The sequence below is a fragment of the Protopterus annectens genome, chromosome 13.part0 (genome assembly GCF_019279795.1).
Source record: "Protopterus annectens isolate FY-2018-M chromosome 13.part0, PAN1.0, whole genome shotgun sequence".
Classification (NCBI taxonomy): domain Eukaryota; kingdom Metazoa; phylum Chordata; order Ceratodontiformes; family Protopteridae; genus Protopterus; species Protopterus annectens.
In genome coordinates this window covers 141,967,340-141,979,814 of record NC_056747.1, presented here as the reverse complement: position 1 = coordinate 141,979,814, position 12,475 = coordinate 141,967,340, and the positions used below count along the sequence as shown (strand labels likewise).

General features: G+C 38.4%; 1 long non-coding RNA gene across 1 annotated transcript; it reads left to right on the top strand.

Annotated features, from left to right (window-relative positions):
* Window positions 1-3,967: 3,967 nt before the first annotated feature.
* LOC122817667 lies at window positions 3,968-7,698 on the top strand. The gene is made up of 2 exons (XR_006367311.1): window positions 3,968-4,759; window positions 7,353-7,698. It is a non-coding gene; the product is annotated as an uncharacterized LOC122817667 (long non-coding RNA).
* Window positions 7,699-12,475: the final 4,777 nt, after the last annotated feature.

Sequence of the window (12,475 nt, the reverse complement as noted above, 5' to 3'; positions counted from 1 at the left end):
ATTTAATTAAATTGGTGTTAATAGGAAAGAGAGCATATTCATCCAGTGTTGTCATGATTCCAAGAGCATATGAAAAACTTTTACTAGAAATATTTTTCTCATTTATATGGGAATCAAGATTAAATTCTGTTAAATTATTATGTACTGCTCCATTAAATTTATATAAGGTATTGAAATGGTTAAATGAAAAAATGAGAAATTAGTGACACGTATTGAAGTATAACTATAAGGGATTTGGGTAATAATAATAAAAAAACAAAAGAATGTTTTAATGAAGAAATAGAGAATTTTCAACAAAAGATAAGAATGTGGAAAATAAAGACTGACAAAGTGGAAGGAGATAGAAAAGTATGGTGTAATAATAATATTATGAAAAAAATATTATTGTAATAATCCATGGAAAATGTTCCAGAAGTAAAGATTAAAGCAATTAAACAAAGAAACAAGTGGTATAGAAATAATGTTGAATGCCAACATTTGTTGCTGAGATTAGGAATAAAGAATAAAGAAATCACCCATTAAGGCAAATATGCCTTATAAAAAGACAAAACATTTATATTGTGGAGAAGAAGAACATGTTTTTTTTAATGTGAGAGAGTTAAAAAAGCTGTGGAATACATTATGTATAGAAAAAATTTTTTTTTGAAAATATCAAAAATTAGGAAGCTATAAATACGGGCATGATTAAATATGGAAAACAACATGTGTGAGGACTACAGAACTGATATGTTGCTGAGCCAGATATGGAAAAAAGGTGCACAAGGAAAGCTGGTGGTGGAATGCAGAAGTCTAGGAAGTCATCATCCAAAGAAAGAAGGAGTGCAGGAAAAAGTGGGAAATAGAAAAGACGACCAGGGTAGGAAGTAATACTAGTTGGCTAACAAAGAAGCTAAGAAAGGAGTTGCAATAGCAATGAACAGAGCATTGGAGGCAGTCTACTAGCTTCTGGAAAGTGACTCAGTAGGTGGCACAAATAAAATTATATCAGATTGTAAAGCAAAGACAGAAAGATAAAGAAGATAGTCTGACACTCTTCATAAGGGATGACAGCAACAACCTGCTCACCAGTCCACAGGACATCAGAGGCAGACAGAAGTAGCATTTCCAGCAGCTTCTCAATGAACAAAACCCCACAGAAGCTGTACTGCCCCAGAAACAGCCTACAATGAGAGAAGAACCCAAGAAGAAGTAAGAATAGCACTAAGGAAAATTAAGTCAGGGAAAGCAGCAGGCTCAGAGAAGATCACAGCAAAAACTAAACGCCTCACAGGTACGGTATGCTCGGCCAAACCATTACATCATAAAACTCCATGGGCCAGCATAAACAGCATATAGACACTTAAGTAATAACTAGATATTTATTAACGCATGAGATGCAACAAAAGTGCACAAAAATCTAATCAAACCGGTTTCGGCTACCCAGCCTTCATCAGTGAAAAAAACATTTGTCATGCACAAAATTTCATGAATATTTATACAACCCACCAACCAATGGAAACATGGTATAGTCCAATCCAATTATAAATTTTACAATAGTATTTCAGTACATGTATCATCATAGTCAAATAGAGGCATTCCAAGACAATACTACAGCATAATATTATTTTTAAACCATTACAGATTTTTGCCATAATTACAACATAGGACCCCAATATACATAATATTAGTTTTAAATAACTTTGAAAGTTCTATCAATTGTATCCCGATGCAATGACATATACTGAGAACAAAGAACAAAGTCCCCAATAGCATATGAATATATACTAATGGCAAATACATTGTTCAAATAATATAAAATAATAATAGTATAACGTGAAATTTTAACTACAACGTATAATATATTAGTGAAACATTTGATATTAGATGCTATGTTATATAATATAAAAAATAGACAGTCTGAACATGGTCGGCTGATATAACATCATAATGCTGTGTAAATAGTAATATACCAGATATACTGGTAATATTGTCATAAGGGCAAAATTATATTGAAATACAATAGCATATAACTGGGTATATTTAGCTGCCCAGTTAGTAAATATTGTTACAATCAACCAACATATTTTAGCAACAGCGGCATACAGCCCAGCTCATATGTAAAGTATTGGATCTGAGATATAGCATGTGTGAACTTACAGCAAGAACAATGTCAGTTCATAAGCTAAACATATGAATGAAAAAACCCATATAATCCAATTTAATAATTGAAAACATATATCTCTTCTTTATATATATATATTCTTCCCAGTCACAACACATATATTATTATTTATGATGGTTCCAACGTGTATTAGCCCAATTATCTTCCACAAACAGATTATAAGTGGCCATTGAGGCCCGGGGGAAATAGTGCCCCAAGGCGAATGATCCAATATTTTTCTTTGTGGTTCAAAATACTATGCCACCCCTGTTGGTTGCTCCTGTCACCAGTTATTTTGTCAATGATCATGAACATAAATCTGGCATTAGTATGTTTCGAGGTGTGTCTGTACAGAACATTGGTCTCCTTCTTATTTCTGATGTCACTCTTATGTTCACTCATCCTTACTCTGAGTGATCGTGATGTTTGCCCAACATAAAATGCTGAACATTGACACGTTGCTAAATATATAACCCAACTACTACTGCAATTGCCAAAAACTCTTAGATCATAGACTCTACTTGCATTAACAATAGTAAATTGTTTTAATTTACTTACTTGGTTACAGGATCCACAATGGCCACATGGAAAAGTGCCCAGAAGTTGGTCACCAGTGATTGTCATCTGTTTATAGATAGCGCCCCCACTTTCTTTGTGCTTGTAGTGTGAAAACAGGCCACCTAATGTTTTGCCTCGTTTATATGAGAACTGACATTTGGGGCCCAGATTTCTTAATTCTTCATTTGCTAATAGAATATTATCCCACCTGGCTGCTGTGAGCTCCGCTCCTGTGTGTGCAATAAACACTGTGTTCCAGCTTGGTCCTACACCAAACACCTGAATAACACCAGCCAGGTCCTTTTGAACAGTAGTGTAAACTAAGACACTTACCCTTCAACTACAAGTGTTATAGCTACGTTATAGCTACAGAACTACAAGTGTTACCTTTCCTTGGGAAAGGCTTTGAATCACTGTGTTCCAGCTTGGTCCTACACCAAACACCTGAATAACACCAGCCAGGTCCTTTTGAACAGTAGTGTAAACTAAGACACTTACCCTTCAACTACAAGTGTTATAGCTACGTTATAGCTACAGAACTACAAGTGTTACCTTTCCTTGGGAAAGGCTTTGAATCACTGTGTTCCAGCTTGGTCCTACACCAAACACCTGAATAACACCAGCCAGGTCCTTTTGAACAGTAGTGTAAACTAAGACACTTACCCTTCAACTACAAGTGTTATAGCTACGTTATAGCTACAGAACTACAAGTGTTACCTTTCCTTGGGAAAGGCTTTGAATCACTGTGTTCCAGCTTGGTCCTACACCAAACACCTGAATAACACCAGCCAGGTCCTTTTGAACAGTAGTGTAAACTAAGACACTTACCCTTCAACTACAAGTGTTATAGCTACGTTATAGCTACAGAACTACAAGTGTTACCTTTCCTTGGGAAAGGCTTTGAATCACTGTGTTCCAGCTTGGTCCTACACCAAACACCTGAATAACACCAGCCAGGTCCTTTTGAACAGTAGTGTAAACTAAGACACTTACCCTTCAACTACAAGTGTTATAGCTACGTTATAGCTACAGAACTACAAGTGTTACCTTTCCTTGGGAAAGGCTTTGAATCACTGTGTTCCAGCTTGGTCCTACACCAAACACCTGAATAACACCAGCCAGGTCCTTTTGAACAGTAGTGTAAACTAAGACACTTACCCTTCAACTACAAGTGTTATAGCTACGTTATAGCTACAGAACTACAAGTGTTACCTTTCCTTGGGAAAGGCTTTGAATCACTGTGTTCCAGCTTGGTCCTACACCAAACACCTGAATAACACCAGCCAGGTCATTTTGAACAGTAGTGTAAACTAAGACACTTACCCTTCAACTACAAGTGTTATAGCTACGTTATAGCTACAGAACTACAAGTGTTACCTTTCCTTGGGAAAGGCTTTGAATCACTGTGTTCCAGCTTGGTCCTACACCAAACACCTGAATAACACCAGCCAGGTCCTTTTGAACAGTAGTGTAAACTAAGACACTTACCCTTCAACTACAAGTGTTATAGCTACGTTATAGCTACAGAACTACAAGTGTTACCTTTCCTTGGGAAAGGCTTTGAATCACTGTGTTCCAGCTTGGTCCTACACCAAACACCTGAATAACACCAGCCAGGTCCTTTTGAACAGTAGTGTAAACTAAGACACTTACCCTTCAACTACAAGTGTTATAGCTACGTTATAGCTACAGAACTACAAGTGTTACCTTTCCTTGGGAAAGGCTTTGAATCACTGTGTTCCAGCTTGGTCCTACACCAAACACCTGAATAACACCAGCCAGGTCCTTTTGAACAGTAGTGTAAACTAAGACACTTACCCTTCAACTACAAGTGTTATAGCTACGTTATAGCTACAGAACTGCAAGTGTTACCTTTCCTTGGGAAAGGCTTTGAATCACTGTGTTCCAGCTTGGTCCTACACCAAACACCTGAATAACACCAGCCAGGTCCTTTTGAACAGTAGTGTAAACTAAGACACTTACCCTTCAACTACAAGTGTTATAGCTACGTTATAGCTACAGAACTACAAGTGTTACCTTTCCTTGGGAAAGGCTTTGAATGTACGTATTGATACTGTACCTCATATATTAATGTTAAAACTTCAGTTGAATCTCAGGTAGCCTAGCCAGCAGCGGACCCCCACTACTCCCACCATTCTGTATACTACCCACTTGGCCCTCTATACTCAATCCTTCTCCCTGCCTAGACCTTCTCCCCTTGCAGGTTACCTATCCCCTGCTATATACCTGCTGCCCACTAGGTGGCGTCCTCATACTTTATCTTTCTAACTCACTACCTTTCAACACTCTCTCTTCTAACCTACCCCTGCATCTTTGCCCCCAGTACCTCTGTTCCCAGCCTTTATTCGGGCTCACATATATTATCTCTTACTGTCCTAAGACATCCTTAGAACTATCATCTCCAGTTTCCTCCTGCATTTCTACCTTTTAACCTCTTATTATTGTTCACCTTCCTCTACCTTTAGAACGACCTACAGAGTCTTCCTCCTCACTGATTGTCTTCAGCCTACTTCTGCTGTCTTGTCTCATACTCACCTGTCCTGTTCATTCTGTTATCTGCATTACCTACTGTTTTCTCTCTCGGTTGCTGTACTTCTACTTATCTCCTACACCTATACATTTAACAATACTGTGGTCCCATATTCTTGTCTTCCTTCCGTTCTATATCCCCTACCTTCCCTTCCCCCTCCCAAATACTCTACTATCTCAGCTCACTAAACCCCTCCTTCCTACACAGGTATTGATGTCATTTGCCTGTCCTCTTTAGCTTAGTCTCGTGGTTTTTGCCCCCTCCCGCTATTATCTCTTTTCCCCTCCCCCTGTCCCCAACACTCCAACTCACCTTATAAATATACCCTATTTTATAGCGACGCCATCTTTCTTCCACCCTTATCCCACCTGGCTGCTGTGAGCTCCGCTCCTGTGTGTGCAATACAGTAAGTGTGACAACTATTGTAAAATCTAAATGTAAGATCTATTGTGCCACTGTCGGTTCCTAGGATGAATTCTGATGTACTATGGTAGTCTTACTGCTTTCTATGTTATTTTCAACATATGCTGCTACGTTGTAGGAGTCGCACGTGGCTTGTATTTTTGGAACTTAGTGTATCCATAGGATCCACACTGATATCTGTTCTATCTAGATGTTACTGATATGTAGTACACGTCCTTGGTTTTTTAATCGTGGTTTCGTGATGCAATCATATTCATTATTGAACGCATTACAAACGGCTTGTAGTAGTTGTTATGAATGCTAGGTTTATATTTCATGTACTGTTGTGCTTAATTTGTTGTTTTCGCTAGTCTTTTGATCTTCTTATGTTATAAAACCTCTAGCTTGTGGTTGCAAATACTTCCACTATCAGAGTGGTGTGTGCGGACCTCATTATAAATGCGACCAGCCCTATGATTCCAATGATGTACTGTTTTGAGGCTACATTTAGCGTTTGACTGCTAACAACTCTATTTTAATACAGTACAGCTTTACTTTTGAACCAAACGCTCCCTCTAATGGAGCGCTTTACACGTTTGTTGATCTAAATGCTATGTTAACACTTTTGTACTGTTAGGGGCTACAAATAGTGTTTTCACTGCTCTCATATTTAATTTAATGGGACATAGCTTCACTTTTTAACTAGATGCAGCCACGGACTGAGCGCTGTAAGCGCTTGTAGTTCTTAAAGCTCCTACTATCAGAGCGGTTTGCTTGGGGCTTTTAATTACTTTAATGGGACACAGCTTTACTCTCTAGTCCGTTGCAGCCACGGAGTGAGCGCTGTATGCGCTTGTAGTTCCTAAAGCTCCCACTATCTGAGAAGACTGCTTAGGGCTTCTATTTAAATTTAATGGGACACAGCTTTACTGCTTAAACAGATGCAGCTACGGACTGAGCGCTGTATGCGCTTGTACTTCTCATGGCTTCCACTATCTGAGCGGCTTGCTTGAGGCTTCTAATTGGAAGTAATTAGCCCCATGTTTTTAACTTATCCGGTATTTGGGACTTCAGTTAGCATTTAATCTCTGATTTACTATAATTTAAGGGCACACAGCTTGACTTTTATCCTATCACTGCCTCCAGCTGAGCGCAATACACGTGATATGCTATAGCTGTACCCTGGATGCTACTTTATGATATTCCTATGTTTTTGGGCATGTCTAGCGGTTAAACTGTTAACTAAAGCAATTAACTTGACTACTGTCCCCATATATGTTCCACACGCTGAGGCTTTTATTGCATTGTGCTTATGGATTGTAGTGGATGTACCTAGCTCTCACTAAACCCTCAGTAGGTTACTTTGCTTTTACTTGGAATGTTCCACCTGAGCCGCCAATACTACGTAATACCCTGGCCATGCTCTCTTAGCTTGTAACAGGTCATTGCTCACACTGTTATTACTGCCCTGACTTGTAATGCTTTTGATATTTATAGAGCGATGAATTCTAGACTGTGTTGTTTTTACTGCTCTGATTCTTAATACTTTTGATGTTTATAGAGTGAAGAATACTAGACTGTGCTGTACCTTACTGTTTACTGTATTTGTATATGCATCTGAGTCTGCTTTATACCTACACCTACTTCCTATTGAACTTACACTGTGATTTACTTCTTTTCTCTCTCTTTCTATCCTACCAGCACTGTGTTCCAGCTTGGTCCTACACCAAACACCTGAATAACACCAGCCAGGTCCTTTTGAACAGTAGTGTAAACTAAGACACTTACCCTTCAACTACAAGTGTTATAGCTACGTTATAGCTACAGAACTACAAGTGTTACCTTTCCTTGGGAAAGGCTTTGAATCACTGTGTTCCAGCTTGGTCCTACACCAAACACCTGAATAACACCAGCCAGGTCCTTTTGAACAGTAGTGTAAACTAAGACACTTACCCTTCAACTACAAGTGTTATAGCTACAGAACTACAAGTGTTACCTTTCCTTGGGAAAGGCTTTGAATGTACGTATTGATACTGTACCTCATATATTAATGTTAAAACTTCAGTTGAATCTCAGGTAGCCTAGCCAGCAGCCGGACCCCCCCCCACTACTCCTACCATTCTGTATACTACCCACTTGGCCCTCTATACTCAATCCTTCTCCCTGCCTAGACCTTCTCCCCTTGCAGGTTACCTATCCCCTGCTATATACCTGCTGCCCACTAGGTGGCGTCCTCATACTTTATCTTTCTAACTCACTACCTTTCAACACTCTCTCTTCTAACCTACCCCTGCATCTTTGCCCCCAGTACCTCTGTTCCCAGCCTTTATTCGGGCTCACATATATTATCTCTTACTGTCCTAAGACATCCTTAGAACTATCATCTCCAGTTTCCTCCTGCATTTCTACCTTTTAACCTCTTATTATTGTTCACCTTCCTCTACCTTTAGAACGACCTACAGAGTCTTCCTCCTCACTGATTGTCTTCAGCCTACTTCTGCTGGCCCCGCTTCGCTCCCCACCCTACCCCATATCCCACCCACCCCTAGGGCTCCTACATTTATTCCTCCATACACCACACCCCCTACTTACTCCCACCAATCAGACGCAACGACCCTAAACCACTCCCACCCCTACCTATAATCAAACTAAACTATCCCACACCCACCCCTACTTCTTAGCAAAACACCTACTACATCACCATGACTATGACTATCTTCCAGTCACAACTGAAAATAGCTATCTCCTTCTTACTACTTTCCTCACTTATGACTACTTACTTCCTAACCTCCTATGAACACTCTATAACTGTTTCTCTCTCACTTCCTTCAAAACATACCTCTACAGACACAACATCCCAATCCTCTTCCTTCTTACATACCTCCTCAGAAACTATATACATTCTTCCCAAATACCATAGGCTAATACACTATAAACTACTTAAATCCAAAACTAAAAAATTTATTGAAACTTTCCAAAAATTTAAACCAGAAAGATATGCTACAGTACTCCTTCTACTACAAGATGGCGACATACACCCCAACCCAGGCCCAGAAAATAATAAAACCACAACACATAAAAATCATACCAAACCCTTCTCTCCCTCTTCCTCCATACCCACTAACCAACTATCCATAGCCCACCTCAATATACGTAGCATCTGTAACAAAATTAGTCTACTCCATGCCCTACTTGAAATACACAACTTTGACATCTTATGCTTAACAGAAACCTGGCTAAAACCTGTAATTAAAGACATTGAGATTACCCCACCTGGTTATAGCATTATAAGACATGATCGCTCCACCAAGAAAGGTGGAGGAGTAGCAATTATATATAGAACTAACCTAAAACTTACTCTTCTTGACCTTTCCTTCTCCCAAAACTACAATGCTGAAATAATTTGCTCAAAAATACAAATCAACAATAGTAAAGCAATAAACATCATCTGTGCATATATCCCCCCAGGAAATAACATCCCTACCCTAGAACACATTCTAGAACAAATCTCTAACAAACTTCCTCAAGAAACACTATTTCTTGGGGACTTTAACATTGATTGGATATCATGTAGCAACATTAACCCTACTTCTCATATAAACCTAAATGGTTTTAAACAACTCATTAATGATCCAACCAGAACCAACAAAAAAAACAAAAAAGAAACCACCTTGGACTGGATCCTTACTAACTCCCCCCTACAAAACTACCAAACTGGCATCCTTCCTGACGACATTAGTGATCACTCCCTCATTTACGTAGTCAGAGCCAAAACTAACCTAAACTTTCCTACCACTCACAAAACACTATACTCCAAAAAAAATTTTATTCCTGAACAGTTTCAAACAGAACTTTCACAATATAACTGGACCCCTCTAAAACACCTCACACTTAACAAAGCCGTTGAATACTTCAATTCAGCATTCCTTGCAATCCTAAATCAACATGCCCCAAGTCGCACTATTAGAACAAAGACTAAGACAGCACCCTGGCTAACCTCCAATACTAAGCATAAAATTATTCTCAGAAATAAATCTTGGAATAAATGGCGTTCCTCTAGAAACCCAACAGATCATCAAACCTTTAGAGAGCTCAGAAACAATACCAAAAAAGCTATCATAACAGATAAAAAGAATTTTTACTTTGAACTACAACAATCCACCAATAAAGAACCAAAAATTCTGGTCTACTATTAACAATCTAATTACCCCAGGCAAATTAATCACACCCAATCCCCAGGACTTAGACCCCGAAGACTCTACTTTAATAGCCAATAATTTCAATACTTTCTTTACTTCATCCATACAAAGTCTTGCTAACCACCTATCTCCTGATACCTCTCAACTGCTCTTAAGTAGCTTCAATGACTCTCTTCCTCTCCTTCAACTACAACCCATACCCACCTCTTATATACAATCTCTATTACACAAACTTAAACCCACTACCCCTCAGCAGACAAGCTTCCTGCTGAATTCCTGCAAGTAGCAGCTAAAGCTATTGCCTATCCTGTCTCTATTCTAATAAACAGATCCATAAAAGAAAGTGCTTTCCCAGCAATTTGGAAAATATCACACATCATACCCTTACACAAAGGAGGCAAATCTACCAACCTTTCTAACTTTCCCAATTGCACTGTTATCTCCTCTAGCAAAAATTATGGAAAAATGTATACATAAACAACTACTAAACCATCTCCTCCTTAACAACCTACTAGCTGACACCCAACATGGATTTAGGCCTTCACATAGTACTACCACTGCACTACTCTCTTTCACCAATACCATCAACTGTAACCGTAATAACAACAAACTAACCTCGTCTCTATTTCTAGACCTGTCAAAAGCCTTCGATATGGTAAATCATACACTTCTTCTCCACATACTGAAATCCCTTGCCTTGGATGACTCTTCTTTAACCTGGTTCTCATCATATCTAGATGATCGACATCAAGCAGTACTCTGGAAAAATTCTCTATCTACTCTATTACCTATCTCATTAGGAGTACCACAGGGATCTATACTAGGCCCACTTTTATTCTCCATCTTTATTAATGATCTCCAATCATCTATCCAAAACACTACCTGCATACAATATGCAGATGATTCCACTTTAATCTGTACAGCCTCCTCTCAACCAGAACTCCAATCCCTTACACAAGCTACCTTTTCAACCGTTGAACAATGGTTCTCTAAAAGATGTCTTCTCCTTAACCCCAAGAAAACAAAACTATTACTTTTTTCACCTACACACAAATCTACTCAACTACATTTTACTATCACTGCAAGTGATAACTCTCACATTACTCCTGACTCCACTACAAAACTGCTTGGTGTTACTATTGATAACAATCTTAGCTTTGACCACCACATTAATAACACAATACAAACAGTTAATAAAAAGATTGGTTCACTATACAGAATAAAACCCTTCCTTACACCTAAGGCACGGACTACTTTAGCACAATCACATCTTATCTCTACCCTTCTGTATGCATCCTCAATCTACACTAATCTATCTAAAGGTAACCTTAGGAAACTGTCTACATCCTACCACAACATAGCTCGATTTGCCACTGCATCTCAATATAGAACTCACCACTGCATAAACTTAAAACTTCTACACTGGCTGGAACTTCCTAACAAGATTATCTATCAACAACTCTTAATAGCACATAAAATTTTATATCAACCCTCAAAAACACCTGCTCTTAGCAACCTCTTGACTCCCTATAATAATTTAAAACAACTACGCTCCTCCCAAAAGCTACAAGTTAACATGACCAGAATTTCAAACTCTGCAGGGAACTGCCTTTTCTCCAACTCAGTTGGCAAAATATGGAATAACCTTCCCTTACATATCTCCTCTCTAGCCACTTTTCCTTGCTTTAAAAGCAACTTCTTTCACATCTGAATAACTTCTGGCTCTGCTCTTGTACCAATCCAGACTAACCTACTTCCATCTTTCAACTATATTTGCATTTTATTTAACACTCTAAATCTCTCTCTCAAATCATAAATAACATTATGATTCTACTGTTACTAAAAAAAAAAAAAAAAAACATTATTATTTTTATTTTCATGTTTTTAATTACATAATTTGTATTACATAGTTAGTATTATCTATTTGTTATTAGAATAGCATCACCTGACCTGAACTAATTTCCTTGTATTATTGCTCTTTGCCTATATCACAAGTGTTTTTTTTACATGTATTTCTATAAACATGCTTTAATCTGTGGAGCTTTTCTCCCCGGGCCTCCACTGAAAATGGACAATGATCCAGTTGGACTAGCCCAGTCAACAAATGTAAAATAAAATAAAATAAAAATTCTAATTACATTATGATTCCTTCCATATGTAGTGACAAACCTCAATGTAGGCTCTACTCCTGTGGTTTCACGTTTTTTGTACTGTAATAACATGTTCCTGTCCTGATTACCAGACCAAGTACTAGCTAATATTATATCGGATTTGTTATATCCTCTTTCCAAAAATCTGTTTTGGAGATCCAATTTCGCTTCCTCAAAATCTTTCTGAGATGAATTGATGTGTTTAATCCTAAAAATTGGGATTTGGGTATGTTGCGGATGGTGTGGTGTGGGTGCATACTGGACGCATGGAGCAGGGTATTGTATTGTGGATATTTCCTGTAGGTCTTAGTGCTCAAGGTGTGATCATCATTCCTATAAACAGTAACATCCAAAAAATCAATGGTGTTAAGGTTGTATGTTACTGTAAACTCTATACCCCAAATGTTGTCATTCAGATATTCTACAAACGCCTGCAAATATGTAGAATCCGCACGTCACACCATCCAACAATCAT